The sequence below is a fragment of the Montipora capricornis genome, chromosome 9 (genome assembly GCF_036669925.1).
Source record: "Montipora capricornis isolate CH-2021 chromosome 9, ASM3666992v2, whole genome shotgun sequence".
NCBI lineage: Eukaryota > Metazoa > Cnidaria > Anthozoa > Scleractinia > Acroporidae > Montipora > Montipora capricornis.
In genome coordinates, this window is record NC_090891.1 from 22,850,958 (window position 1) to 22,878,818 (window position 27,861).

Genomic DNA, 27,861 nt, shown 5'->3' on the forward strand with positions numbered 1-27,861 from the left:
GTGGTGGCAGGTTCAGCAGACCTGTTCTTTTGTCTGTTCAAAACATCATTAATGCTATAACAAAGAACGCCTCTTGGGTAACCATTTTGAAGGAGAGTGTTCTTGAGATCGAAGAGAGTCGACTGTAACAAGGAAGAACTCGAACAGATGCGTAAGCAGCAATAGGTGAGGGTGCGGATTAAATTTATTTTATACTTTCTAGGAGTGAAAGAGTCCCACTTGGTGTAGAGGCCAGTGAAAGTTGTTTTGCGATGTACTGTTGTTGTGAAATTGTTGAGATTGCGCTTAATGCGGACATCAGACATCCTAACATCAAATTTACAATGGAACTTGAAGAAAACCAGGAGATTCCATTTTTAGATGTCTGCTGGTGCAGACCATACAATTTCTACCGGTCATAACATCAAATGGCACCATTTTGAAATCCTCGCAACTGGAAAGTCCGACATGCAATGTAAAATTAAAGAAACGCTATCAATCAGTGACTTAAAACCCTCTCTCAATGAAAACATTGGTAGTGAGAAGCTTTTTCTTTATTAATTTCTTCCGGAAGAATCGACTACCGGAAGTTACGATTTTGTTATCACACTTTTTAACTAGTCACGAGTTCCTCGCTCTAGTTTTTAAGATTCTGTGTAACAGTTTTAACCGTCACTTCTGATGATGTGTGCTGCAACATACGAAACGTCAAGTATAAAATGAAAATGTTTGTAGCCGCTGTTTGTTTTCTTTTCCTATATCAGTCCCTGTTTTTATCAGCTGTAAGTCAAGTCTGTAGGTAAGGGATTTAAGGTCCAAGTGTTTTTTTTTACTGAAGCAAAAGAAGCCAGATGAGATAAGACAACTTGAAGATCCGAAGTAGCTTCATAACGAGGGACAGGGGGTCTGCTTCGAAACACACCTTTCATAAACCTCGAGATTAGAGGTTGGCTTCCGAGTGTAAGACCGTGTTTGGGCTCAATTATGGCCGATATTGCTGACTTAGCTTATTGATGCCATCATACCTTAGGCCTCTTTCAAAAAGGGAGGCAACAGTAACAATTTGTCTGACTGAGGAAGAAGCAGTGGGTTGTCTACTAGATGGTTCAACAGAGGTGTGAACCAAGACTGTGTTGTCCAATAGGGTACGATCAGTGCTCCTGTCGCTTTGTCGTTCTCTATTTTCGTCAAGCATCGGGGAATCAAGCTAGACATAAGGCTCCCAGTTAACACAATGTGCATCAATAAATGTAGCCCTTGGGTCAGGTCGCCAGGCCACATAGTCCTTTAGTTTATAGTTAAGTCTTGATGCGAACATATCCATATGAAAGGGGCCCCAATGACTAAGAATGGATTGAAACACTTTGTTTGACAATGACCATTCAACTGGATCTTTGAATGCTCGTGAAGCTGTGTCAGCTTGGTTATTTTGAGACCCAGGAATGTGCCTAGCACTTAGCCAAATTTGTCAGCTATGCACTACTCCCAAATCTGGAGGGCCATGTCATTACAGGTCTCTGATTTTACACCAACCATGGCACTGATGTAGGTCATAGCAGTAGTATTATCAGACTGAACGCAGAGTGGGTATCGTGGGCATTTGTAAAGGGGGATTCTAGGTCAGGTCAGTTTGCGTCTCTTCGTTTTCAAGCTCCAGTTTGCTTGGCTAATAAGCACTTTTCTACCCAAATTAAGTGTGAGAAGAGAGTTTCGACTTTGGCGCGTGATATTTCCTTCAATTCTTTACATATCTCCTCACACGGTATTGGAGTGCATTCATCTGTGACTGTGATGATATTCGTCCTTTGCTTGCGAAGATGACCATGACTTCAAATCACTCAGGGGTTGGGATGGGTACGTAGATGATTGATGAGGCCAATTTTAGCTCGGAAGAGTCTGTTACAGTGTGTACATAGAACGCTGGGGGCTGCGTCGGTCTGGGAGGCAAGGCTCTCATGATCTTTCCTCTTCTGGCGTTTCTGTTGGTTTTCAATCACTCTCCTCTTTTCGAAGGCAGCTACTCCGGAACTCACACGGGATCGCCAGCTGGCACGATCTCCCGCCGTCTCTTCTTAGGTGGAGTCAGGAATGTTGCAGCGCTTGAGGGATTCCTTCAGTGACTCTTTGTAGCGCTTCTTGGATCTGCCGCGTGAGCGCTTTCCTGTTTTTAGCTCTCTGTAGAACAGTCTCTTTGGGAGTCGACGATCACTCATAGGGAGAACGTGGCCAGACGACCGGAGCTGTGCTCACAGTAAGGTAGCATCTATGCCTTCCATCGCATCCCGGTGCAGAACGTAGCCTCAGTGTCAGGAACTCTGTCCTGCCATTTGACATGGAGCAAGGTTTTGAGGCATCTCAGATGAAAGGCATTTAACTGCTTGGCATGCCGGCTGTCCATGTCCATGTCTCGCATGCATAGAGCAAGGAAGGTAGGACTACTGCTCTATATACTTTCAGCTTGGTCTCAATGCGTAAACCACGAAGCTCCCAGACCTTATCTTTCAGCCTGCCAAAGGCAGTGTTGGCTCTAGCAATTCTATGGGTTGCTTCAGCGTCGATGTTGGCTGAGCTTGTTAGAGCGCTGTCAAGATAAGTGAGCTTCATCTGTGACTAAGATGTTGTTTTCGCAATAAAATAAGGGGCACGAGCTTCTGCAGCAGACTCTTCGTTCTGAGTTTGAGGCCTCAAAACTGAAAGGCAATATTTTAATATTTAAAAATACCAAAAAACTAAAACTTTATTCAAATAATTCAATCTATTAGCTTTAATATGATACATAGTTTGACATTATACAAAAAAATGCGGCGCGACAATTTCATTTTCCGCGGACACCTCATTTTCCTTTACTAAGACCTTAATTTACAATAGTAAAGCTACAGTTGTACATTACAATTGTATCGTGACCCGGGCTACACGTGTGAATTCCAGTGTAGAAAAAGGACATTACTAAACCACGAAACAGCGCAACGAAGCACCAAAACACCATGTATGAACCGACAAAGGTTGGATTTGAGATTAAACATCGTTTTCGGCCTAATTAGGCCTAAAATGTTATTGCTCCTTATTCATTGAGATAAAGAGTAGGATTCACATTAAGACTAAGATTAGGAGCAATAACATTTTATGATCGATATTTGTATCGCTTCTCAACTCGTTTTCGAATGAAAAGGAACTTTTAATTTTAAAGTTAAAGAGTTATGAGTTGTCATATGTTGTTCATTATTTTAGAAGACACGTGGAGACACTGATCTAATCATTACTAGAGGCGCCTCTGACACCGTTGACCACTTGATTTTGCTACAAACGCTTCGATCCAAACCTGGAACGTAGATCCCAAAAAATCTGCATAAAGCATACTCTTTTTTTAATTTTTAATTTTATTTTTATTTAATTCAATATTTATCCAGGGGCATCCAGTTTAGCAGAGCTAGTTTAAATGGAGCCCTGACAAAGCACAAAACAAAGACATAAAACATTAAAAACTAGACGAATAATTAAGTTATAAATGCAGCATGTACCGCAGGTGTTACTGTTTAAGATGGCGCTTTAGTTTGATTTTAAATTCGCTGAACGTCTCTACTTGCCTAATGTTTCTCGGAATGGTGTTGTAAGTTCGAACGCCGTTTATTCTGAAGCTCCCCTGATACTTAGCAGTTTTTGCAAAGGGAGAGCGCAGCAAATCACGGCTTCTGATGTTATAGCCATGGAAAAAGTGCGCGTGCCTAAACTCTGAAAGTAAGTACGAAGGCGCTATTCGGTGAAGACATTTATGGTTTAAAAGGCATTTGAGATAACTTCTGCGCGCTTGTAGGTTGGGCCAGCCAAGTGATGATTTTAACTCCTCAGCTGTGATTGATCCCCCTTCAATGATACATGCGGCACGTCTATTTAGCTTATCTAGGCAATCTTTGCTCCCAGCCCAGCAACTGTCCCAGACAGGCGAACAGTAATCGAATAATGGCAAGACTATAGTATTCTAGAGCATTTCGCAGTCATTTGATTAAAATGGGGTGTTTTTTCAAGGTAAATGCCACGGTGCACTTTTGTTTACTATCTACCTATGTGATATAGAGGATATTACGTAGCCGCGCGGGGATACGAATTTTATCTTCGAATGAGAGATACTTTCAGCACGAGAAGATAAAATTTGTATCCCCAAGCGGTCATGTAATGTTCTGTTTATTATACAGATATTGATGAAATGTCTAGATTTAAAACAACTTGTTTTTTTTCATTTTCAAAATGATGAAAAAGTGGTCACCAACCGCTAAAACACGCATATTGTGTAACATGAAACAAGATATGAATGTTATGAAAAGCAAATCATGATAATTTAAAATTTTGCAATAAAAATTTTAATGTAGTAGAGAGGCATTATACTGAAGCACAAAAGTATCTTACAATGAAGACGAAGCTCGCATTTTATTGGCTAATCGTGTTCGTTACCATGTCGACACCTATATCCTCACCGCTGAAAGATAAAAATGATACGTTCAGTGCGCGCGGTGAAGATATGATTTTTTAGTAAAAGGAGAAATCCTGGTATTTCATCAGTATCTATATAATAATTTGTTTTCTAATCTGGAGTTCACATTCTTTCGCCGACGACACGCAATTGTACCTGTCATTTAGTCCTAACGTTAGCATTGTCGAGGAGGCCGCAGTTTTTGCCGTCGAAAACTACATTCGAGAAGTGTCAGGATCGGAGCCGGTAAGATGTGAAACCACCGAGGGTTCTTCTATGCAATTTATCGGGTATCTGATGCCACAGCACGAGCAAAATGACTGCACAATGTTATTCACAAGGCATGAAGCAACAAAATTGTGTCGGGAAATTTCGATATTTAAAATGTTTTCCCGTGGCGTCCATTTACACAACAGGTCTCCCATAGTTTTAGCTACTCCAACATTAGATGCGGATATCTAGACAACCAATCAGAATATCGAAAAAGCCTGACACACTCTCGTTGATTGATGGCTTGTGAATAACACTGTGAAGTCATTTTGCTCGTGCCGCGGCATACGATACCCGATAAATTCGATAAAAGAACCCTCGGTGGTTTCACCTCCTACCGGCTCCTGACAATTACTAAAAGGGTAACTCGGTTAAACGATATTTTTTATGGTAAACTACACTTATTAAGACTACCACTGATGATAACCGTACGGTCGAAAATGTTATTGTTCTTAAAGATTTTTAGTAACTTTTAGCCTTTTTTATAATCATCTCAAAAATCAGCCATTGTGACAAAAACAAAATAGGCTGGTTGTACGTCTGTGAGGATATATATTTTTTGTTTGACCAATATTTCGTCAGGCGCGGCCTGACTTCTTCAGGGAGTTTCATAATTATTTTTTTTTGCATAATTATTTTGTTTTTGTCCATAATGTTCACTTAGTAAAATATATTCTATATACAAGGCTAAAAGTTAAAAGATTAAAATATTCAAACCAAACGTTTTCGGCTGTTTGCCATCATCAGGGTTGAAATGGGTGACCGTCCGCGCGTACATTTATATCTCATGTAATTCCCAAAGGGAAAAGTTTGGAGACATAAGAAATGACTTGTTTGTTCAAACTGGGGCGGAATTGTTGGATCATTAGCCCCTCGACGATCCTACGCTCTGTGCCGAGGAGAGAACACGCCAAGTGAAAGCATGTGATGGGTTTTCCCGCAGGAGTTTTGCAGGTTCAGAAGTGTGAGCAGGATTTGAATGCTCTGCAATTGGTACTGCTAGGTTTCGTACAGTCTCGCCAATAGGGAACTTAAGCAACGACAACGGCGACGGCAACGAGAACGTCACAAATTTGCATATTTAGTAGGCAAAAACAATAGCTTTGCACGCCCTGCACGTGTGTTTTTCACTTTTGTCCATTTCATTGCCGTCATCGGCAAAACTACAACGTGAAATAGCCAAATTTTAGGTTTTATAGAAAACGTCATTACTTGAGGATAAATTTTCATTTTCTGCCCTAAATTGAGCGCCGTTCCTACCGGCGTCATTTTTGAGGAACTACCACACCCCCGTCATATTAAAAAAGTTGAAATATTAACGAAGCGATTACAATAACGCGAATTTTTATTTTGAGATGACGTTCTCGTTGCCGTCTCCGTTGTCGTTGCTTAAGCTCCCTAATGTAATCAACGCCACAAGAACAATCACCTTTGTAAACAACTTTGGATCTGTAAGTGTTTTTGTCTTTGTTGTTAAAGAGGGTTTTGATTTGTCTTGTTTGCCACAGGATTATAAAAATAAAATTGAAATTAGTGAACTTGTTGAAATTTTCAATAAACGTCTTACTGAGTTTTTCGTTTTTACTGCAAAAAGGGAGCTTAATGAAAACTTTCTTTCGTTCTTCGAAGAGAAAATTCGGAATGATGTTGTCATCTTGGGGCGAGTGGTTTAGAAAGTTGTTGATTGTATGCGAAAAAAAACGTTTCGGATAACCTGCATTGATGAAAGAAGTTTCTAGAGTTTTTAAGTCCTTGTGAAAATCGGTAGAGATGCGTTTGGCTCTGTGAAGTGCGCTAGTGATGCAATTCCTTTTCCACTTGGTAGGGACCTCAGATTTCCAATGTGTTGGTAATTTTTTTTAACTTTTAGCCTTGTATATAGAATATATTTTGTTTTTAGTCTAAATATTATTTGCTGATCAGATCTCGGAAGATCCGGCAATTGTTTTTTGTTCAGCCGGTCCTTGCATAAAAAACTGTCTATATTTATTAGGCTTTCTTCTGATGTATAGTTTGTAAGGATTTTATTAAAACTAAGGCGCGTACGAAATTTTTCCCAAAGGACACCCGCCAAGGTGGGAAGTAACTTTAACTGGTAACCCAGGGACCTCATTTGTCTACTTTTGGCGGGAATTTTGTTATTGATCCGTTCCGAGTTTTGTCGATCCCATCCGATCCGATACGATCCGATCCGATCCTGGTTTTGCCAACGTGCTCATTGAAATTACAAATGTAACCATACCAAGCAGAGCATGACTTAAGTAGTTCTGTACGGGTCCGCAAATGATCCCAGAACCACAAACGATTCCCAAACTGTACCGCAAATGATACCAGGACCGCAAATGATCCACATATTATATTGGACCGCAAATGATCCCGGAACGCAAATTATCCCCATTTTGGACGGCATATGATCCCGAAAAAAAAAGTAAGGAATGGCATGGAGGGTGGAATGGTCTGGATAGAGAATTAATGTGAAGAGCTCTTATTTTAATTTATTAAACCACCTTAAATCATGGCTCACAACAGGTTTCTGCCTCGGTATAGATTTCCAGAAAGACTGCATTTTGTTTCTTACCACGCCGTTATAAATTTGCCACATTTAATTATCGGATACAATCATCAAAAACTAACTTGGACGCAATTCTAAACTGATTGTGACCAGGGGCCCGTTTCTCGAACAAACAGTCGGGATATTCGAACAAATCTGGCAAACAAACGCAGGGTACGAGAAACGAGTCCCTGGTCACAATCAGTTAAAACTGCGTCCAAGTTAGTTGTTTGATGATTGTATCCGATAATTAAATGTGGCAAATTTATAACAGCATGGTAAGAAACAAAATGCAGTCTGAAAAACTATAATGAGGCAGAACCTGTTGTGAGCACTCTTCACATTAATTTTCTATGCCGACCATTCCACCCTCCATGCCATTCCTTACTTCATTTTTTTTTCAGGGTCATTTGCGGCCCAAAATGGAGATCATTTGCGTTCCGGGATCATTTGCGGTACAGTTTGGGGATCGTTTGCGGTTCTGAGATCATTTGCGGTCCTGGGATCATTTCAACCTCGTCCCCAGGATCTCTGTGCATGGGGTCCCTGGGAACGAGGTTGGGATCATTTGCGGACCCGCACAGTTCTGCTTATTAATTTTTTGCCAAAGGGTTTCAAAATTATGAGGCAAAACTTCCCCCATTACTGAATACTCATTTTGTGAAGTCACAGGGCAAGTGATATCACTTGTCAAGCACTGTCACAAATGTCACAAATGGCATTCGTTTAACCCAGTCACATGAAAAACGTGATCAATCTATTGAACAATAAACTTTGTTTAATTCATTAAAAATAGGAGTTTCTAAATTCCCTGCGGGGGTCCTTTGTAGTGGCTCAGCCACGCCCTTAATTAGCCTGAGAAGGAGTAATCTTTCTCAAAAAACGATATACAGTCAAGGGTAATCTTGCTCTTAAATATGGCACGCGGATATACTTCATCATATTAGCAGGTATGTGGAAACATTTAATCACCAGAGGAATGCTGGGCTTTGTCGCTAATTCCTTTATTAGTACAACCCTAAATAAAGCATTACATTTTAATAATTCGCTATTGTAATGCACTAAGCATGTTGAGGCAGCGACCTCGAAAATTGTCAGGTAGAAATCGAATTTTCTGCATTCGTAGCATAATCTTTGCATGGAAATCGCCAATATTCGACTGTCTGTCATCTTTGCATCATTGATGTTATTTCAGTCGGGAATTGATTGTTTGCACAGAAGTCCAGTCAAAATATCTTCAAGCTGCATTCTTCTTTTCGCAATGAAACTGAATTTATGATATGGGCTGAGAACATCTCAAGAGGTTATGAGCCAATTTCTAACTTTCTTAAGTTAAAGCAGGCATTCATTGAAGCATGAACACAACTCAGTACCAAATACTCCTCACGGGCGTCATCTAGCAGTCTACGCAAAAACATATTTCAAATACGGCCGGGCGCTAGATACCAATTCAGTGAAATGCAAGCACGTAAGGGGACCAAACGATGGACACTAATTCTCAGGACCTTGTTCGGCAATATTCGCCATGGAAATGAACATTTGACATTTCACCTCAGTGCCGTCTTCTACCCAATTAGTATGATCTGTACTTAACTTGATAAAATAAGTTCTCATCATGAGTTAGACCTTAAGAACCCATTTCCAGATGCCAATTGGAATCATTTAGTTTCTGCTGCAACTGTTGTTTAATTGTACGGGCTCTGTACTAAAGTACGTCTCCCAAATACCAGCTTATTGAAAACTACGATTATTATTCCGCCTCCACTGAACATCTCGTCTTTTGCATCGTGCTTCTGAGATATCTGCTGGGAAGCCAAGTCACACTCAATTCATTACCATGGATACCCTTTAATCCGTGGTTGCAGTGTTTTCAGTGTTTTGCTTTCCTAAGAAGAGAATCATCATAACCAATGAACTTGAGCTACCGGAAAATGTAGCGGAAGGCATTGTCAAAATTTGTTAGCCATAAGAAACTTGTAATCAAGGTTATAACAAGCGCCGTGCAGAGCCTGAATAGGCTTGACAGCTGTATCCTATGGCCAACCAACAAGCTGGAAACAAACACTCAGCTCCACTAAAGGGTACCCCGTTTGGGACTTTGGAAAGCATAAAGCAGGGCAAGGAAATCTCTCCATCAAAGTCTGCGGATCAATTGCTAATAACATCCCCTAGCCTCGCTACAACAAAAAATATTGGACAAAAGATTCCGGCGCTCGCAAAAAGCACTGGATGTAACCTTCAATGTAAACCCTATTTAAAAAAGAACAAGAACTGTACTTTTCTCGATTTTGAAAAGCTACAAGAGTTTCTCCATTTATTTTGTTTACCTCGTTCCTGTTACCCTGCTCTTCATAATTGTGATTCATCAGTGCAGGGCATGAAGAAATGTTTCTGCCAAATATATCTGAACTGTGTATGTGAAATAATTCGATATTGAAATGGTCATGGCAGAGACTGAGGCATGTAACTTAAAAAGTTAAAAACGAAGCCTGACAAAAGGAAACAACCAGGTTTGAACGAAACTTAAACCCACGGCCGATGAATATATCTTGGGCTCTATGCCGCTATTCAAATTGAGCTATTGCGAGCGAACGTTTAAATTAAAGATCTTTGACTAAACCAACCCTTTCTTGTGGGACCTCAGGACAAATATATATATTTATGGGTTAATTTTTCGTTTTTTTTCAACTGGAAATAAGAGAAAAAACATGGGTGAGGTGAACGGGTAAGCAATAATTCAATTAATTGTAAGCCATCCTTTCGGACTCCTAACGCATATTTATTTATATTTAGTTTAGAGCCTTCGAACGTTCAATTCAACTTTTAATTCTCTTAGGTGTACTGTCTCGTTCACTGGTTGCAAAAGGAGCAATGAACAACGCATGGTAGTAAAATATCGGTGCCAACTGCTGGCTTCGAAGATTTTTTTCGAGTTTAACATATTAAGTTACTTCTTGTTTCTTCTTGAGTACAACATCTTTCGATTTCGTTGTATCATGTCACCCGTAACAGCAAAGTTGTCGAACTAAAAGTGAATTTCTGTCATCTATTGTATCACTGCATGGAAAATACAGTCGAAGGACTGATCTCGATTATATACAATGAAATGACAAATTCTCCGCTTAACAAGCCGGTAGCAAAGTTAAGACATTTAACTACGTGTCTGGGAATGGATTCAGACTTGAACATCAAGGAACAGACAAATGGGTGTTATATATGTAGAAATTCGTTGGGATTTTTTTGGAAACCTCCTCAGATTACTGATATTTACAGATAGAATCACTCATATCTCTTTTCGTTCCTTAAGTAACAGTTACCGTTAACACATAACCTTGGAATATAGATGAGAATTCACATTGAGTCATGAAAAGAAATTCAATTCAAGCCGTGCAGGGTTAACTTCATTTCCCAAAAACATCTTTGTATCCAAACTCCATGCACACAACATAACTTTCAGAGTTCTTCTTTCCCAATCATTCTCCTTCTCCCTTTTCATTTCTTTTTATTTAATGAGCGTTCTTAGATACCTTCTCTAAGTTATAAACGAATACGAAAATGCATTGCGTACGAGGTCTCCGTACAAATTACGCACAAACATTCGTGTAAGACCTAACTCCACACAGCAAAGAATTCCGTTTGGCAAATATAAATTTATTTGCTATGGTTGGGAGAGATTTGTTTACTATGACATCAAGAAATTTATCATATGGGCTGAGAACATCTCAAGAGGTTATGAGCCAATTTCTAACTTTCTTAAGTTAAAGCAGGCATTCATTGAAGCATAAACACAACTCAGTACCAAATACTCGTCACGGGCGTCATCTAGCAGTCTACGCAAAAACATATTTCAAACACGGCCGGGCGCTAGATACCAATTCAGTGAAATGCAAGCACGTAAGGGGACCAAACAACGATGAACACTAATTCTCAGGACCTTGTTCGGCAATATTCGCCATGGAAATGAACATTTGACATTTCACCTCAATGCCGTCTTCTACCCAATTAGTATGATCTGTACTTAACTTGATAAAATAAGTTTTCATCATGACGTTAAGAACCCATTTCCAGATGCCAATTGGAATCATTTAGTTTCTGCTGCAACTGTTGTTTAATTGTACGGGCTCTGTACTAAAGTACGTCTACCAAATACCAGCTTAATGAAAACTACGATTATTATTCCGCCTCCACTGAACATGTTGTCTTTTGCATCGTGCTTCGGTGATATCTGCTGGGAAGCCAAGTCACACTCAATTCAGTACCATGGATACCCTTTAATCCGTGGTTGCAGTGTTTTCAGTGTTTTGCTTTCCTAGTAAGAGAATCATCATAACCAATGAACTTGTGCTACCGGAAAATGTAGCGGAAGGCATTGTCAAAATTTGTTAGCCATGAGAAACTCGTAATCAAGGTTATAACACGCGTCGTGCAGAGCCTGAATAGCCTTGACAGCTGTATCCTATGGCCAACCAACAAGCTGGAAACAAACACTCAGCTCCACTAAAGGGTACCCCGTTTGGGACTTTGGAAAGCATAAAGCAGGGCAAGGAAATCTCTCCATCAAAGTCTGCGTATCAATTGCTAATAACATCCCCTAGCCTCGCTACAACAAAAAATATTGGACAAAAGATTCCGGCGCTCGAAAAAAACACTGGATGTAACCTTCAATGTAAACCCTATTTAAAAAAGAACAAGAACTGTACTTTTCTCGATTTTGAAAAGCTACAAGAGTTTCTCCATTTATTTTGTTTACCTCGTTCCTGTTAATGAGCGTTCTTAGATACCTTCTCTAAGTTATAAACAAATACGAAAATGCATTGCGTACGAGGTCTCCGTACAAATTACGCACAAACATTCGTGTAAGACCTAACTCCACACAGCAAAGAATTCCGTTTGGCAAATATAAATTTATTTGCTATGGTTGGGAGAGATTTGTTTACTATGACATCAAGAAACAGTAATTGTTGATTCAAGTTTGCAACCCATCAACTGGTTTCCGGCTCTATGCGACGATTAGGGAGCTAGAAAGAGATCCAATTTTAAATCAGGAGCATTTTATTGGGCCACAAAACGTTCCTTTGAAAATAATCATTTTATAACGTTTTCGAGGCTCGCAGGAAGCAACTTGACTTAAGCTTAATTAGCTGGCAGGAGGATTTTCATGTAACTGCTAAGTAATGTTACGTTCTTCGCCTTGGTATGATACGACAGTGTATCTTGTATTTCAAATTTCTGAACAACAGCTCTACCCAGTTCAATTTCTAAGTATCTTTTTCAGTAAACCGGATGATATCCAGGGTATTAAATGTCCACGTTATATATCTGGGAATCAATTGTTACAATTTATAAATTTTGCGTGAAGTTGAACCATGTTAGAGACTTATTGACCGACCTATACTGTTTAAACTAGTTGCATATCTTGATTAAAAATGGTTACCATTGGTATCATCTAAAACTCAAATTAATTTCTTCTATCCAAAACCAAACAACTCAAAGCTGCGCATCTTAAAACCAGATCAGCAAGGCTCTCTTCCCAAAGCAATAAGAACATTTTCTTATAGTAAATCAGTCTGACAAATACGTCGTCTTCTCCGTCTGACAATGTTTAGGGCGAGTAGCTGATCATTTGAATTGATTACTATGAATTGTGAACAATTATTCGAATATGTCTATGAGATACAGTAAAATCCATCCCTTCATCAACAATTTGTTGTTTAGTAGCTTGAAAATTGTGTTATGGCAGTTAAATCCAAAGGCAAAGGAAGAAATATTTAATTAAGTACCGCTTTAATAGTGTTCATAGTGTAAATGCTTTTCATGCTTGGTTCGATGTAAATATTCCAGCAGCGAAGGTAAGTATGATCTTAGGAAGCAAATAATCGATACGGAGAATAAACTACACCTCTTCCATGTTATGTTTGCAATTAAATCTTCGCTACTTTTAATAAAATCACTGCCTCAAAGTCTGCGGATCAATTGCTAACAATCCCTAGCTTCGCTACTACAAAAAAAAATTCAACAAAAGATTCCACCCCTCAAAGAAATCACTGGATGTAATTCTTACTTAAAGCCATATTTCCCTATGAACATCCTTTAAAGAACTCTGACGAGTACTGACATTCGCCTTTGACTCCTGTCGCATTCTCCCATTTCCCGAGTTCGCATATTCTTCGTGAGCAAAATTGCAGCTGGGAAACTGGTGTGTAAAATAGGGTATCATTGAGTTAGTGCTTCGCAAATCGACTAATAAGGACAATCCTTGGATAACATTGTCGACATTTCCATTGAAATTCGTTTTTGTTGTACCAATGAGTGTGTTAACCTTCAATGTAAACCCTATTAAAAAAAAAAACAAGAATTGCACTTTTCTCCATTTTGAAAGCTTACAAGAGTAGCTCCGTTAAGTTCTTTACCTCCTTCGTGTTACTCTGGTCTTCAGAATTGTGATTCATCAGTGCATGGCATAAAGAGATATTTCGGCCAAAAATCTGAACTGCGGTTGCGAAATGTTACGATAATAAAATAGTAATTGCAGTGACTTAAGCATGTAACTTAAAGAATTAAAACGAAGTCTGACGAAAGGAAGCATCCATGTTTGAACGAAACTCGAACGAAGATTTGGTTGGACTCTGGCATATCAAGTTATTTATCGTTTCTTCTTGAGTACCACATCTTTCGATTTAGTTGTATCATGTCACCCGTAAGAGCGAAGTTGTCGAAGGAAAAGTGAATTTCTCTCATCTATTGTATCACCGCATGGTAATACAGTCGAAGGACTGATTTCGATTAGATACGTTGAAATGACAAATTCTCCGCTTAATAAGCTCGTAGCAAAGTAAAGACATTTAACTACGTATCTGAAAATAGATTCAGACTTGCAGATCATGGAGCACACAAATGGGTGTTATATGTATAGAAATTCGTTGGGATTTTTTGGAAACCTCCTCAGATGACTGATATTTACAGATAGAATCACTCATATCTGTTTTCGTTCCTTTCGTTCCTTTCGTTCGTTTCGTTCCTTCGTTCGGACAAAAAATGAGCTAAAGTTACCGTTAACAAATGACCTTGGAATATAGATGAGAATTCACATTGAGTCATGAAAAGAATTCAAGCCGTGCATGGTTGACTTCATTTCTCGACAACATCTTTGTAACCAAATTCCATGCACACTACATAACTTTCAAAGTTCTTCTTTCCCAATCTCCTTCTCGCTTTTCGTTTCTTTTTCTCTATTGAGCGTTCTTGGAGACCTTCTGTAAGTTACAGACGAATAACAAAATGCATTGCGTATAAAGTCACCATGAGACAATCAGTTAAGACAGATTTTCCGTGCAAATTACGTACAAAGATTCGTGTAAGACCTAACTCCATACAGCAAAGAATTCCGTTTGGCAAATATATATGGTTGGGAGAGATTCGTTTACTATGACATCAAGAAACAGTAACTGTTGATTCACGTTTGCAACCCATCAACTGGTTTCCGGTTCTATGCGACGATTAGTGAGCAAGAAAGAGATCCAATTTTAAATCAGGAGCAGTTTATTGGGCCCCAAGACGTTGCTTTGAAAATATTCATTTTGTAACCTTTTCGAGGTTCGCAGGTAGCAACTTGACTTAAGCTTAAGTAGCTGGGAGAAGGATTTTCGTGTAACTGCAAGGTAATCTTACGTTCCTCGCCTTGGTATGACCCGATTGTGTATCTTGTACTTCAAATTTCTGAGCAACGGCTCTACTCATTTCAATTTTTAAGTTTCTTTTTCAGTAAACCTGATGATATCCAGGGTATTAAATGTCCACGTTATATATCTGGGAATCTATTGTAACAATTTATAAATTTTATGTGAAGTTGAACCATGTTAGAGACTTATTCACCGACCTATACTGTTCGAACTTGTTGCATATCTTGATAAAAAATGGCTACCATTGATATCTTATCTGAAACTCAAATTAATTTCTTCTATCCAAAACCAAACAACTCAAAGTTGCGCATCTTAAAGCCAGACCAGCAACTCTCTTCCCAAAGCAATAAGAACATTTTCTGATAGTAAATAATTCTGACAAATGCGTCGTGTTCTCCGTTTGACAATGTTAGGGCGAGTAGCTGATCATTTGAATTAATGACTATAAATTATGAGCAATTGAATATGTCTATGAGATACAGTAAAATCCATCCCTTCATCAACAATTTGTTGGATTCACTGAATGTTCAGTAGCTTGAAAATTGTGTTATGGCAGTTAAATCCAAGGACAAACAAGGAATATTTAATCAAGTACTCCTTTAATAGTGTTAATTGCAAAGGACTTATAAGGCTACAAGAGATTCGCCTTTGATTCGCCTCTTTCGTTTCTCAAGATGCCATGTTCTTCGCGCACAAAACGGCGGCTTGGAAACTGGTGTGTGAAATAGTGTATCAAAATCGTCTAATAAGAACAATCCTTGGATAACATTGCCGACATCCCCATTGAAATTCGTTTTTGGTTGTACCGGTTAACCTTCAATGTAAACCCTATTAAAAAAGAACAAGAACTGCAATTTTCTCTATTTTGAAATCTTACAGCTCCAGGAGTTTGTGCGTTAATTACTTTACCTTTACTATAGATTGTTTTAATTGTGATAAAACCTTCGAGAGAATTTCACCCAAAAGCATGTCCAGCAATAATTAGGTACAAAAATAATGTATGTCCATTTGCATTTGTCTTGTGGTCAATTATTCTAGTGCTTATACCGCGTAGAGAATCGGCAGCGGATTCGTATCCACACACACTAATCAAATTAAGTCAATTGATAAATTCTGCTCCCGCCGGACAAGAATGCGAGGAATTATCATGCAAGCGTTCGTTCAAACTGTTGCACTTTCTTTGCAAACTGACAGGTATGGCCGGCCAGTTCTGACAAAAGGAAAGCGCTCTTAGTCTTCCGATTTTTCTGCGAAAACAAAATGTCTGTCACAGCTAGACACAAGTTTGAACAAGAGCCGAACAACCTTATATTTAACCTTTCCCTGAAGCACCAAACCGTAATAAAAAAGTGATTTCCTCTAGATTGCTAATTTCGTTAACTAGATTGCATTTCTGTGGTTTAAACATTGCTGCAATGCCAGATAACGGTTTAGTTTACTGTTCCTTGAAATCGCAAAGAAAAATGGCATTAAATTGCAACCCAAGAAAAATGTACTAAGATGGTGCGCCACACATTGAAAGGGATATTTTTCAGGAAGGCAAAACGAATGTTCTCATCTATGCTAATCAGTGTTCGGTGATAATAAATGTACACATACACTGATTAAAATAACTGAAAGCTAACCATTTACTGATTAAAATCGGTGCTTCGACCGATTAAGTAAAAGCTAAGCATTCATAAACTGGTGTTTACACCCCATTACTGAAGATCTTCACCACCACAACTCAACTGAGACGACTATTTGAACATGGGCTATAATAACTGAAAGCCGACCTTTGGTCCTTCGGTGTTCGGCAGATACCTCTGTCCGTGCAACAAAACATGTTTTTTCGCAGTTTGTGTGACGGAAAGGTCAACGTTTGAATCTCTGAATGAACTTAGGTCTCGACAGAAACCTATTAGCTCTTAGTCTCTTACTCTAACGCATCATATCGGGATGGGAACTCTACCTTTTTCCAATGATTTACTTTTCAAATTTAGCCTAACCTCTATCCTAGACATCAATATACATACACACATACATATTTGTGCACAGTCGTGAGAACCAAATCGAAAGCAAAACTAAAAGAGACAATACTTACGTAACTGGTGGATGCTTGCAACAAACCAAAATGCAGCTGGTGCCTTCGTATAAATAAGACTTCTAAAGAACAGGGACCCAAAATTGCAAGGTCTTCCACATAATTCCACATAGTGGATTGTCACTATTGTGTTGTCGCATCCTATTCGGCAAAATCTTCAATCTTTTGTCAATTATACCAAGTTTGCACAGTGGACAATGCACCATGAGCGGATCGATATTCACGTAGATACACATGCCATATGGACGATTGTCGTCTAAGGTGTCAACAATCAAAAATCACGCTATCATATTCCGCTACCTCCAGTTGAGAAATTTTAATTTCATAACATACGTGATAGCGCAAAGTCACAGGAATCTGGGATCTTTCCATTTTTTCCCAATTATTGTGTTCGACAAAATAGAGAACGCAATGATCTCGTGGTTGATCTGGGAGTGGCTGAATACAAGCGAAGGCGGATAGTCGGAAAGGCAGACTAATGGATGACCTCATGTTTTTGTTGTGCAAAGGATTCTGCCTCGTGTGTTGTTTTGCTGTGCCAGTTTCCTCTTCGGTGACCGCGGTTGTAGGCGCACTGCGTCTTTAAATCGGGATTAAGGCATGCTAAATCACGCTTTAGCTAAAGTTCGTGTGCGACCACAAAACAAGTATATTTCGAGATCTCGGTCGACCGCGATGTAATTGAGACCAAACGTGGCAGACCTCAAAGAGCTAAAATTGAAAGGAAAGCCTTGTCTCGAGCTCTATCTAAAGGTTATTTGGCGAGCCAATCATTTGCGAGCTTAAAATTACTGCCTTCTGTTTACTGTTGGCGTTAGCAAATTGGCGAAAAGAAATCGAAACCTGAGCGAAGGTAAGCAAACAAACTTGAAATTTTAGAACTACCCTGGGTGCCAGAGGAAATTTTTGTTTCCAAGGCCCGAGAAAACGCTACGCAAAACGAAGGCAACCACAGAGGACTGCCGCAAAATACCTCTGGTGGCACGCGCCCGGAGCCTCATTCCAAGCGGGAAATAAGTTTAAATCTAGTTCACTGATTGGGCATTATATTTGAGGGAGTTTCAGATTTAGAGTTCAGATTTATTTCTTTTGCCAAGAGTAACAATATATATTTATACCAAATAGGGTAACCAATTAAGTTTATAGTATGGTGTGAAGATGAAGAGCGCTCAATGCCATTATAAGTAGAGCAAAACAAAATAAAGACATATGGCAAAGATCAGCTGTCGCTACTCCGAGTTTCACGCCGGTTGGCGATCTTCAGGCAACTGACAGGTCAAATTTGTTATAAGCTCATATAAACAAAGGAGACATCTCAAATAATGGTGTTACATTACATGACGACATTTACTAAACATTTCAGAGTAGATAGCAGATCCAGAGGAAGTGAGTTCAAGATCAAGTTTTGATGAGTAGTATTCTTGAGGAATATGAATTGTTTGTGGGTACTGTTGAGTAGAGGGGGTGGGCATAAGGGGGGTTAGAGGTGGGCAGGAAAGGTGGGGTAGGATAGAAGTACTAGGGAATATCATGGATGGGTGGGTGAGAAGAAGGGAGGAAAAGATGTCTAGTTCTTTCTCAAACCCCCAGAAAACCGAATCCCTGTTATTTTAACTACACCCCCGAAAAAAGAAAAATCCCTTTCTTAGACAGTTGATTTAAAAAAATCATTTTAAGAAATTTAAACTGGTTTGAAAAAAAATGAACTTAACCGGTTTGAAAAAAATTCAAACTAAAAACAAAATTAAGCCACAGCATATAGTTGACAGGGCTTTGCAGAAATCGAATGCCTACAACTATGAAATGACCCGGAACGGTCAACCCATCTTTTATGTAGTGGGTTAAGTGCGAGAAAAAGGTCTCAGTTTGAGCCTTAAGGTTTCAAGGAGTCCTCCATGCATGGACTAGTAAAATGTAGTCTTCCGTTAAACATGAGTGAAATCTGCAAGTGGCATTGTTGAGGCTAGGGGAGGTTAAAGTTTGTCCTTGCTGGAATCATAGCTATGATAAGCAGGAATATGAGTTCTGCCAAAGTGCTAAGTTGTCCCATTATACGAAGGTACCTTTTTGTAAATCCAGTCCATGTGTAGTTAAAGGAATAATATTAACATTAATTACACACGCACAAAAAGCACTTATTCCTGGCAATGAAGCTCAAAAAGAAACCTTAGGGGCCTTATCACTATGAGCTTCCTTCCTTTTTTTTTTTTTTTTTTTTTTAATTTTTAATTTACATCACTGACTTACATTACTTACATATAAGCATATAAATACATGATTACATTGCTACTATACAGTAATTACTTAACAATACAGATCTATAATACAGCGTAGCCAAAATAACATAAGTAGTCCTGCATACTCACGCACAGCCACACCCACATCCACACCCACACGCATTACGCACTTCTGATTATCCGTCTAAAACACCAAAAGAGTCCCCGAAGAGTTAACGCTAAAAGCTACTAAAAGCTACTCTTCCTTCCTTACTTACACATTAAATACATGAGCGACGAACTCAGATTAAAATATATATTAAGATAAAAAAGCAAGCAGAACAAAACACACTAAACATAAAGAATCATAAAAAAGCATCAAAATAAATATACAGAAATGCCTATATATAGGAGAATCAACTAAGGAGAAATACTTTCAATATAGATTTTAAAAGAGAATTAGAGGCAGAACTGTGAATACTTTAATGTAGGAAATTGAAGAATCTTGGGCCCTGAAATCTTAAAGCAAAATGTCTAATACTCGTTCTGGCAGGAAATAAGTAGAAAGTATTGGATTTTCTAGTATTATTCGAATGGACTTGATTAGTCATTGAAAACATTTTGTTAAATACACCAGGAAGAAAGCCTATATAAAAATACATGAATTTTCCCATTTAAAACAAATGAATATCAGCAAACTTCAATATGTGAAATTCTTTAAGTACAGGATCAGTGTGAGCATCAAAGTAACGGCATTTTAGAAATAAAACGAACGAATTATAACAATGCAATTCAAGTTTGTAGGATAAGTTGATACCCAAACTGAAACACAATATAAGAGATAAGGATAAACTAAGCTATAATAAAGGGAATTTAAAGGGTACATAATGAGGAAACAGGAAGACAAAAGCTTGATTTATAAATTATTCCGATTGCTGTGGAAATTTGCCTTGCAACGTTAGCAATATGTTGTTTCCATGTGAAGTCCTCATCAAGCATAACACCCAAAAACATTGTTTCCTTTACTTGTTCGATAGCACAATTACTTAATTCTAGTTTAAGATCAAGATTTTGCTTTTTCGCTGCCTTGGCTTGAAAACGGCCATAAATTTATTAGACTTTGAATAATTTACTGATAACTTACCGGCCTGGTACCAATCTGTTAGTTTCAATAGCTCCTCATTCAGGGTCGTTTCAAGAAAATCAACATTATTGTGGGAATTAAAAGAATATGTTTGTATCATCGGCAAAACGAAATAAAAGCCAAAAACCCTTGAGACATCACATAAATCATTGATGTAAATCAGAAAAAGCAAAGGCCCACCACATTTTATAAGACGAAAAGAAGAGGTGGTGTCATCGAATTAAACAAATGATGCCTGTTACGTTACGTAAGTAGTTTGTAAACCAGTTGCGAGCTACCCCGCTGATACCATAATGGAATAATTTATATAATTATCCAATAAAAGATTGTGGTCAACTGTATCAAAAGCTTTGGACAGATCAATAAAAATACCTACATGTGAAGCTATGATCCTCGCAGTTATGGACACAATTCTTGCAATCGCGTAAGGAGGCATGAAAAATTCAGTATTTATGCTTATTAAAATAGTCCAATAAACGATTATAGATTACCCTTTGTAGAAAATGCAGGATGGACAGAAACAGGCCTACAATTAGAAAAAATTGAGTGTTCGCCCGAGATTTAAATAAAGGTATAACACGAGCAATTTTCAATTGATCAGGAACAATTCCAGAGGTCAAAGACAGATAAATAATATGGGTTATGAGGCGGCAGATGAGGTGGACACAATCTCTTAACTAAGTCAATAGAAACATGGTCATATCCCACAACAGTTCCAGAGCGAAAACTAAGACAAATCTCAATGATTTTACGTTCAGATGGTGTGTCGAAAAATATGGAAATTGCAAAATTCCCTGACAAAAAGGAATGATGAAATTTTGAGGATGGTAGAATACTAGAAATTAAATTTGGGCCAATGTTAGTAAGGAACTGACAAAAATGTTCAGCGATTTGCCTTGGATCAGATAGATCTTGGTTGTTAAACTTAAAGTTGGACGGGATCTAATTTGCACTTTGTCTCTCGTTTAAAACTTCATTTATTATAGTTGCCATGTGCGTTGAGCATTAGATTTAGCCAGAAACAATCATTGTAAACTATCTCATTTTGAGGATTGGGATCCGGAATGATTGTTTTCCTGTGAAAAGGATAAAAGCTAATAAACATGCTCTCAGGAAGCCTTGGTTCACCAAAGGTCTGTCAAAATCGGTTAGATAATCTGAACTGTCTTTCCGCGTGGAACTGAAGCTCTTTTTTTTCATTCTCGAACCTTGGAAAAAAACTCAATTCCTCTGGCACCCAGGGTTATTTTTAGAACAAGAATTGATCGAACTTCTTGGCTTTCGTTTGAGCCGTTTTTTTTTTTTTTTGCAGCCGTGATCTTTGTTTGAGATGCAAACACAAAATGCAAATGTAAGACGAACTTCCTGAAGAATATTCTGGAAGCTCTACTCATGATAAAATGCCCTCGCTTTACCTAAATAACCATAGCTGGTTTCCATAGAACCTCTCATGTACGGTCCAGGCAACATCTATATCACCTGGGTCATTGTATTTAAGTGTAACATCGCAGTAAATTCTACTGGATTTAGTAGTGGATCGACGATGTCTCAAACGCCTTGTCGAACCCCAAACAACGACGGAAGCTCAGATTTAATCATTTCTGCCAGCAGAATGAAAATGGCGCGAGGAAGAGACACAAACGCTTCTGCAGATCTGGGGTGATCGAAATGACGGTAGACCTAAAGAAGAAAATGAGACGTGTGGTAGTCTTGTAGGATTCACACCAAGGAATGTCAACCAAGTCAAGACGAAGTTTAAAAATATTTCTGCTTCGTACAAGGACGCCAAGAGTATAAGTCCTTACTTTGAGCTTACCTATGAAGTTCTCGGAACACGCGAGGCCACCTGTCTCACATGTTCTTGAGGTCACCGATCTCAATCACAAAGAGTCAGAGGATGACCAAAGTGAAGATAAAGAAAGGTGATCACTGTCCATTTCAAAAAGCGACAAAAGTCAAGAAATGTGGTAAAAGTTTTTAAAGGACAGCATGTCTCACGACAAAGAGATGACGGAGTAAATGATGGCACGAGAAAAAGAAATGCAAAATACAGAACATGCTCTCCTGCAGAAATTTATGCGGTCTTTAACTGAACCCCTGAAAAAGAACTAAATTAAGAACTTATAGTTTGGGTTTCATTCCCGTTCCGTTTAAGTTCCTGTTTTGAAACAATCATGTATAAAACTAAGAGAGAACAGCGGCTAAAACCGCTGTTGTTGGTTACACATAATCAGGGTACTGAATTCATTTGTTATTATTCTTTCCAATGCTTAAGAAGCAGAAGAAGTAAAAGTAGTTTTCAGTAACTCATCAGGGTGGGAAAGCCAAATTAGGGGAGTCAGGGTGGCTTAGTGGTTTTCTATCGGGCCTCCCACCACTGGAAGCCGGGGTTCAATTCTGGCTTCGGCTAGCATGTGGGCTGAGTTTCAGTCGATCTCAACCTGACTCGAGGGTTTTTCTCCGGGTACTCCGGTTTTCCTCCCTCATCAAAATCGACTTACAGCTAATTAACATCTGTCTGTGGTGCTGTGCTCCGACATCAAACATGGACTGTGTAGCGGCAGCCAGAGGCGCCTTTATATGCTTACAGTCCGATGTCGTGAGCCGCGCCCTTCGCAATTCAGTCCTCGACTGCAAGTAAGGGTGATTAGCACTAGCAATATTTAATTTAATTTGTTGTTGAAAATGGCGAAGAGGCTCCTTACAGAATTCTCTAATTACATTTCGCACCCTCTTCCCTTCGTCGTTTCGCCTCTGAGCGAAGAGGGCAGGCGCTGGTACGGGAATACCTCCTACATTTGGTGGATCATCTTGGTGATGGCCATGTCCTCGCAAGCGTTGTGTAATTGACAATAAGCGATAAAGTTCTGATAGCTTTTCGCGGATTTTCCTCCAATATTTAGACAACGCCAGCGCCAGTGCAGTTCTCAGTCCAAAACCTGAAGCCGACTCTTACCAGTTGCCTTGCGTGCAGTGACATCGCTTTTAAAAATCTTCGTCCAGTAGCATCAATGACGGCATTTTCTGGATAATGCTTCAATAGGGCTTTTGACAGCGGATCAGGGATGCATCACCAAGGAACAGGGACGGAACTTGGAACCTCCCAATTAGGCGGGGTATTTCACCACTCTCGATTCATTCATATAGCCTGCTGTACCTAAAGACACGAGCATCATGCATGCCGCCGGGGATCCAACGCTTACGTCCAATAACTTCGCTTTGCATTCAGCATTACCAAAAGCGTTTTCAAAGTAGTCCTCCCGGTCCGTCGTTGGCCCTTTGAAAGCTTTGTCAGTGCCATCTATCGCCCCGACGCCCTCCGGAAAACCAACAATCTCTTCAAATACATCCATTTGTTCCTGTACCTCATTTCGCTATGTAGGAAAAATTGTTCTGGTTGATAACCGAATTAGGACTCTTGTGATCGCACCACTATTTCTATCGCGGTGGTTTTACCACAGCCAAACAGCAACCCAGTGCTACGGACAGCAGCCACGCAGCTTTCGGAGCGAGTCCGGGAATTGGCTCAGAAAACAATGGACACAAAGAACAATACAAAAGAAACAGTGGACCATGACGTAAAACACAATAGATTTGCGTCCTAAAGGGATCCAATGAAATGAGCTGCGTCCTGCGTGGGGGCCTCTACGGAAGGTGTCTCCAGTTGCCCAGTTGCAAGGCGCCAAAGAACAATAGCCACACGCTTAGGCACACGAACAGCGACACAAATTTTAGTGCTTTGCTTCGCAATTTCGGGACCAGTTTTGTCACAAATTGCTTGAAAGGTCATCTCCTGTTTAGTCGGCTGCAATCTGTTTATTTCTGATACGAACTTTGATAATATAATTTTAATTGCTTTTTCGCATTTTTTACATTTTCTGTAGAATTGTAATAGATTCAACTGTAATTTGACATACGCATTGTTGTAATACTAAGGACAAGTAGTGGATTAGCGCTATATATATAAAGTTATTAAGTAACGTCGCTAACCAGCGCCGGGGCGGTGGAAAAACCCAAATTGTAAGCTCGCGGTGAGTCTGAACAGGAAACGTAGTCCACGTTGTTTGCCTGCGTGCAAGAAGTATATCCGGTTCCGCTGGCTATCTACGTTGTTCGCTCACAGCAACATTCGAAGCCTTTTGAATCGACGAGACCGTGCTTTTGCAATTATCCTTCGCAAAAAGTAAAATGCAGCCTAGTCGAAGACTATTATGACTTTGTCAGCGATCGTGATACTACAACTTTTCAAGTTTATGCGATGTCCCAGACTTGTGTTAATTGTGAAGGCGTCCTAACTTCTCACTCGGCGACAGCTTTGACATTTCATACTCACGAGCAGATTGAATCGTGATTACATACCGCGTTTATCAAGAGTTTTCGCTATCTAGTGCGACCACAGCCAGGGTGAAGAACAAAGACGACGCTTTTCAATTCTATCTCGTCACCAGTCCTAGTCACTGCGGAGCTCCATGAGAAGCATTTACGCGCTAACTAGTCAATTGCATTACTGCTTTCTAGTCGATCTGCACGGATTTTGACCCTCCGCGAGTTTTGATAGATTTTTTTCGTTTACAGCCATTCGTGTCACCTTTTGGTAAGCGTTTGGGAAGTTCCTAAGTATGTTTTCTGTTTTTACTAACCAAATTTTACATTCAAGTAACCGTGGCAGACGATTCGCAAAGCGTCGCCGACAGCCCACCGGGGCACAATTACGTCTGAAAAAGACTCACAGAGGGCCAATACTAAGCTCGAGCTGGCTGTCGACCAGCTGAATGCCAATATAGGCAAAATGTCTGCTCTTTTAGGGCAATTGCGCCAACGTATCCTGACCGGGGAAAGCTCATTCGAAGCTGTAAGCCCTCGACGCTCACTCTCGAAAGCGCACCCGAAATGCAAGTCTCTCTTCAGATGAAGACGGAGACGATTGGAAATTCAGATGAATTGAGCAAAATAGCGTCGATCGGACGACGAGGTCCAACGGTCGCGCAATGTAGGTAACGGGGAAGTTAAAGCAAGAGCATCGCAGGCAGTGGTGAAACGACTGTCCAAGCAGATGATCAAATGCTATAATGGGGATGGCTGCAGCATTTAGCGACGAGAATAGGACAGGGCCGCCTATAAACAAACCACTAACTGAAATGGCAACCAAACGTTTGGGAAAGAAATTAACTCAGGAAAAAATGTTAAACCTGGTGGCTAAATACGACCCCCCGGAAATCTATACCGAGATGATAATTCCTCGGGTTAGCCCCGAAATGAGGCGGTTCCTGAACGCCTTCAGAAGAAAGAGCTATCTTCGCCTGGCCAGTTTACAGCAGACCCTGCGAAAGGCCACACATTTAGCAAATTCAGACAAACTATTCGCGATTGATGAGAATGGTACCACCAAAAAAGAAATACTGGCCAACAGCTTCGACATTGTTGCCATGTTAGGTCACATAGCCAGCCAGTGCGTTAGGTCACGCAGCTTGCTCTGCGGCGGGAACTAAAACCCGCTCTGAAGCCCGAATATCATGCCTTATGCTCAACAGAGGTGATTGCCTCCACCAAATTCCTGTTTGGGGAAGACCAGCGAAACAAATGCGCGATGTTAAAGAAACACATCCTCTAAGCGATACCATTGGGATTCATATTCCACCAAACGAGAGCACCTCAATATGGGCGGTTCTTCAGTCGTCTAGGCCGCATTATTAGGGAAAGGCCCGCAAAAGGTCCCACTACCAGAAAACCGGCAGCCCAGCAGGGAAGAAATAATTCTCTCCCTGGAGCAAATAAACCTTTCGGTGAGTGACTTCTCGAATTTCCTTGACAATTCTCTCCGCGGTTATCTCAAGGGTCGTTGTGCCAATTTCCGGGCCGGATGTGTTTCAGATTCCTTGCAAGCCTGAGAGCAACTGAGGACAGATAGAGAAATTCTATGTACTGTATCGGGTGTTTCTATCGATTCTGATTATCCTCCTAGTCAGTACTATCTTCACCGGTCTGTCAGAACCAAATTGGAAGTAGAGAAAATTGATTCAGAAATAGCAAAGCTATTACTAGTAGTAGCTATCGCTAAATACGAACTAGACAGTCAATATGATAATGTGCAGATTTGTATCAGATTGCCATGTTTGGAACCCAATAGTTCGTTTTCACTGTCACGCAATAAAAAAATAAATCGAAAACCATCCAGTGGAAAAAGTCAAGAATTCGTGATGTTGTAGAAGATAAATGAAGAAGACACTTCTCCAAGTTTTAGGCCTGTGCGTTTCCCCAAACTTCAGATATTCGTCGAAATGTTTCGCAGAAATTTACAGAGCCCAGTATGAAAACGCCATGTTGGTGCACATCTGTGGTGCACCAATATGGCGGCCGGAAAATAGTGTCAACATCTGTTACTTACTTTGGCTATCTAGGCGAGTGATCATCTGTACTGAACAGACAGCTATTTACCTAAGCACTTTTCCTAATGCTTTAAATTCTAAAAAGGCTCAAAACCATGAGATAAATATATATTTCTGAATAAACTCGATCGTCGCCTTGTGTCACGCACCGCTGTAACTCAGAAATTCAAAATGCTCTGGTTTCCAAACAAAGCACGCTATTGAGCTTTAAAATTGCAAATGGATACAAATTTACCGCCTCTTATGCCTGATGAGGATAAAAACTTTCGTGGCTCTTTAGTTTTGGATTTTAGAAAATGATGACGTCACGTGAAAACGATCTATAGTAGCTTTAGTTTTTGTGGTAGTGCGGTGCACTTCAAACAATAGCCGTGGCCACACTACAGACTTTTTACCCAGGTAAACACGACTTGTTGACAGTTTACCTCGGGAAACTGATTTTTTTCCAGTGGCCGATTTTTCCCCTGGAGCTTGGATATGTCACGAGAACAATAGCGTTTCCCTTGACATCTACTATACCCCAAAGCGTTAGCTAGGGAAAATTCATTTCCCAATAAAAGCTCGTCTGCGAATGTCTTAATGACAGACTCGGACACACAACCCTGGGTCTGTCAGAGTGGGAAAGGAAAGATCTGGTTCTGGACGGCTTTCCTCGCGTCGAGAGTTGAATAGTAAACCGTTTTAATAACCTTGTTGCAGCTCGTCATGAGAATACAAATTGTTCTGTTTCTGTCCCTCGGTTAAAAAAAGATTCCAAATCCACCTAAGACTGAAGTGAAATTTCAAATTCTAAAGCAAAAAAATTCTTGCTATGAATTGTGCCATCGTCTTCACGCTTTGCGGTAATAAAACAAAAGGATTAACTACATTACCACACAGAGTGTCGTGTAACCTTTCAAGATGTTTTCACCCGTAGTAAAATAAACCCTAGATGAATTTACCTCGGACAATTCTGCCCTAGGTTAAACATTCAGATTATATCGGCTAGTCTGTGTCTTTTGATTTCACTGATAACCTCTTTCTTCTCTTGTAATTTATTCACGCAATTTTTTGCTCCACTTTTCTTTTAAAAATTATACTCTGTATGA

The 27,861-nt window shown here is 39.7% G+C and overlaps 1 protein-coding gene and 1 long non-coding RNA gene across 3 annotated transcripts in view; one reads left to right on the top strand and one right to left on the bottom strand.

Annotated features, from left to right (window-relative positions):
- The first annotated feature begins 8,141 nt into the window (after positions 1-8,141).
- The window catches only part of LOC138015177 (uncharacterized), a 73,417-nt gene continuing 53,697 nt past the window's right edge, over positions 8,142-27,861 (top strand). The window contains exon 1 of one of the 2 annotated variants that reach the window (XM_068862112.1): positions 8,142-8,215. The gene's annotated coding sequence lies outside the window, so the exon portion shown is untranslated. Of the gene's footprint in view, positions 8,216-24,327; positions 26,171-27,861 lie in introns of those variants that run through there. The other variant, XM_068862113.1, reaches the window with a different exon arrangement.
- Positions 8,254-18,209, bottom strand: LOC138015178 (uncharacterized). The gene is made up of 2 exons (XR_011125510.1): positions 17,028-18,209; positions 8,254-11,574 (listed from the first exon to the last, which is right to left on the bottom strand). It is a non-coding gene; the product is annotated as an uncharacterized lncRNA (long non-coding RNA).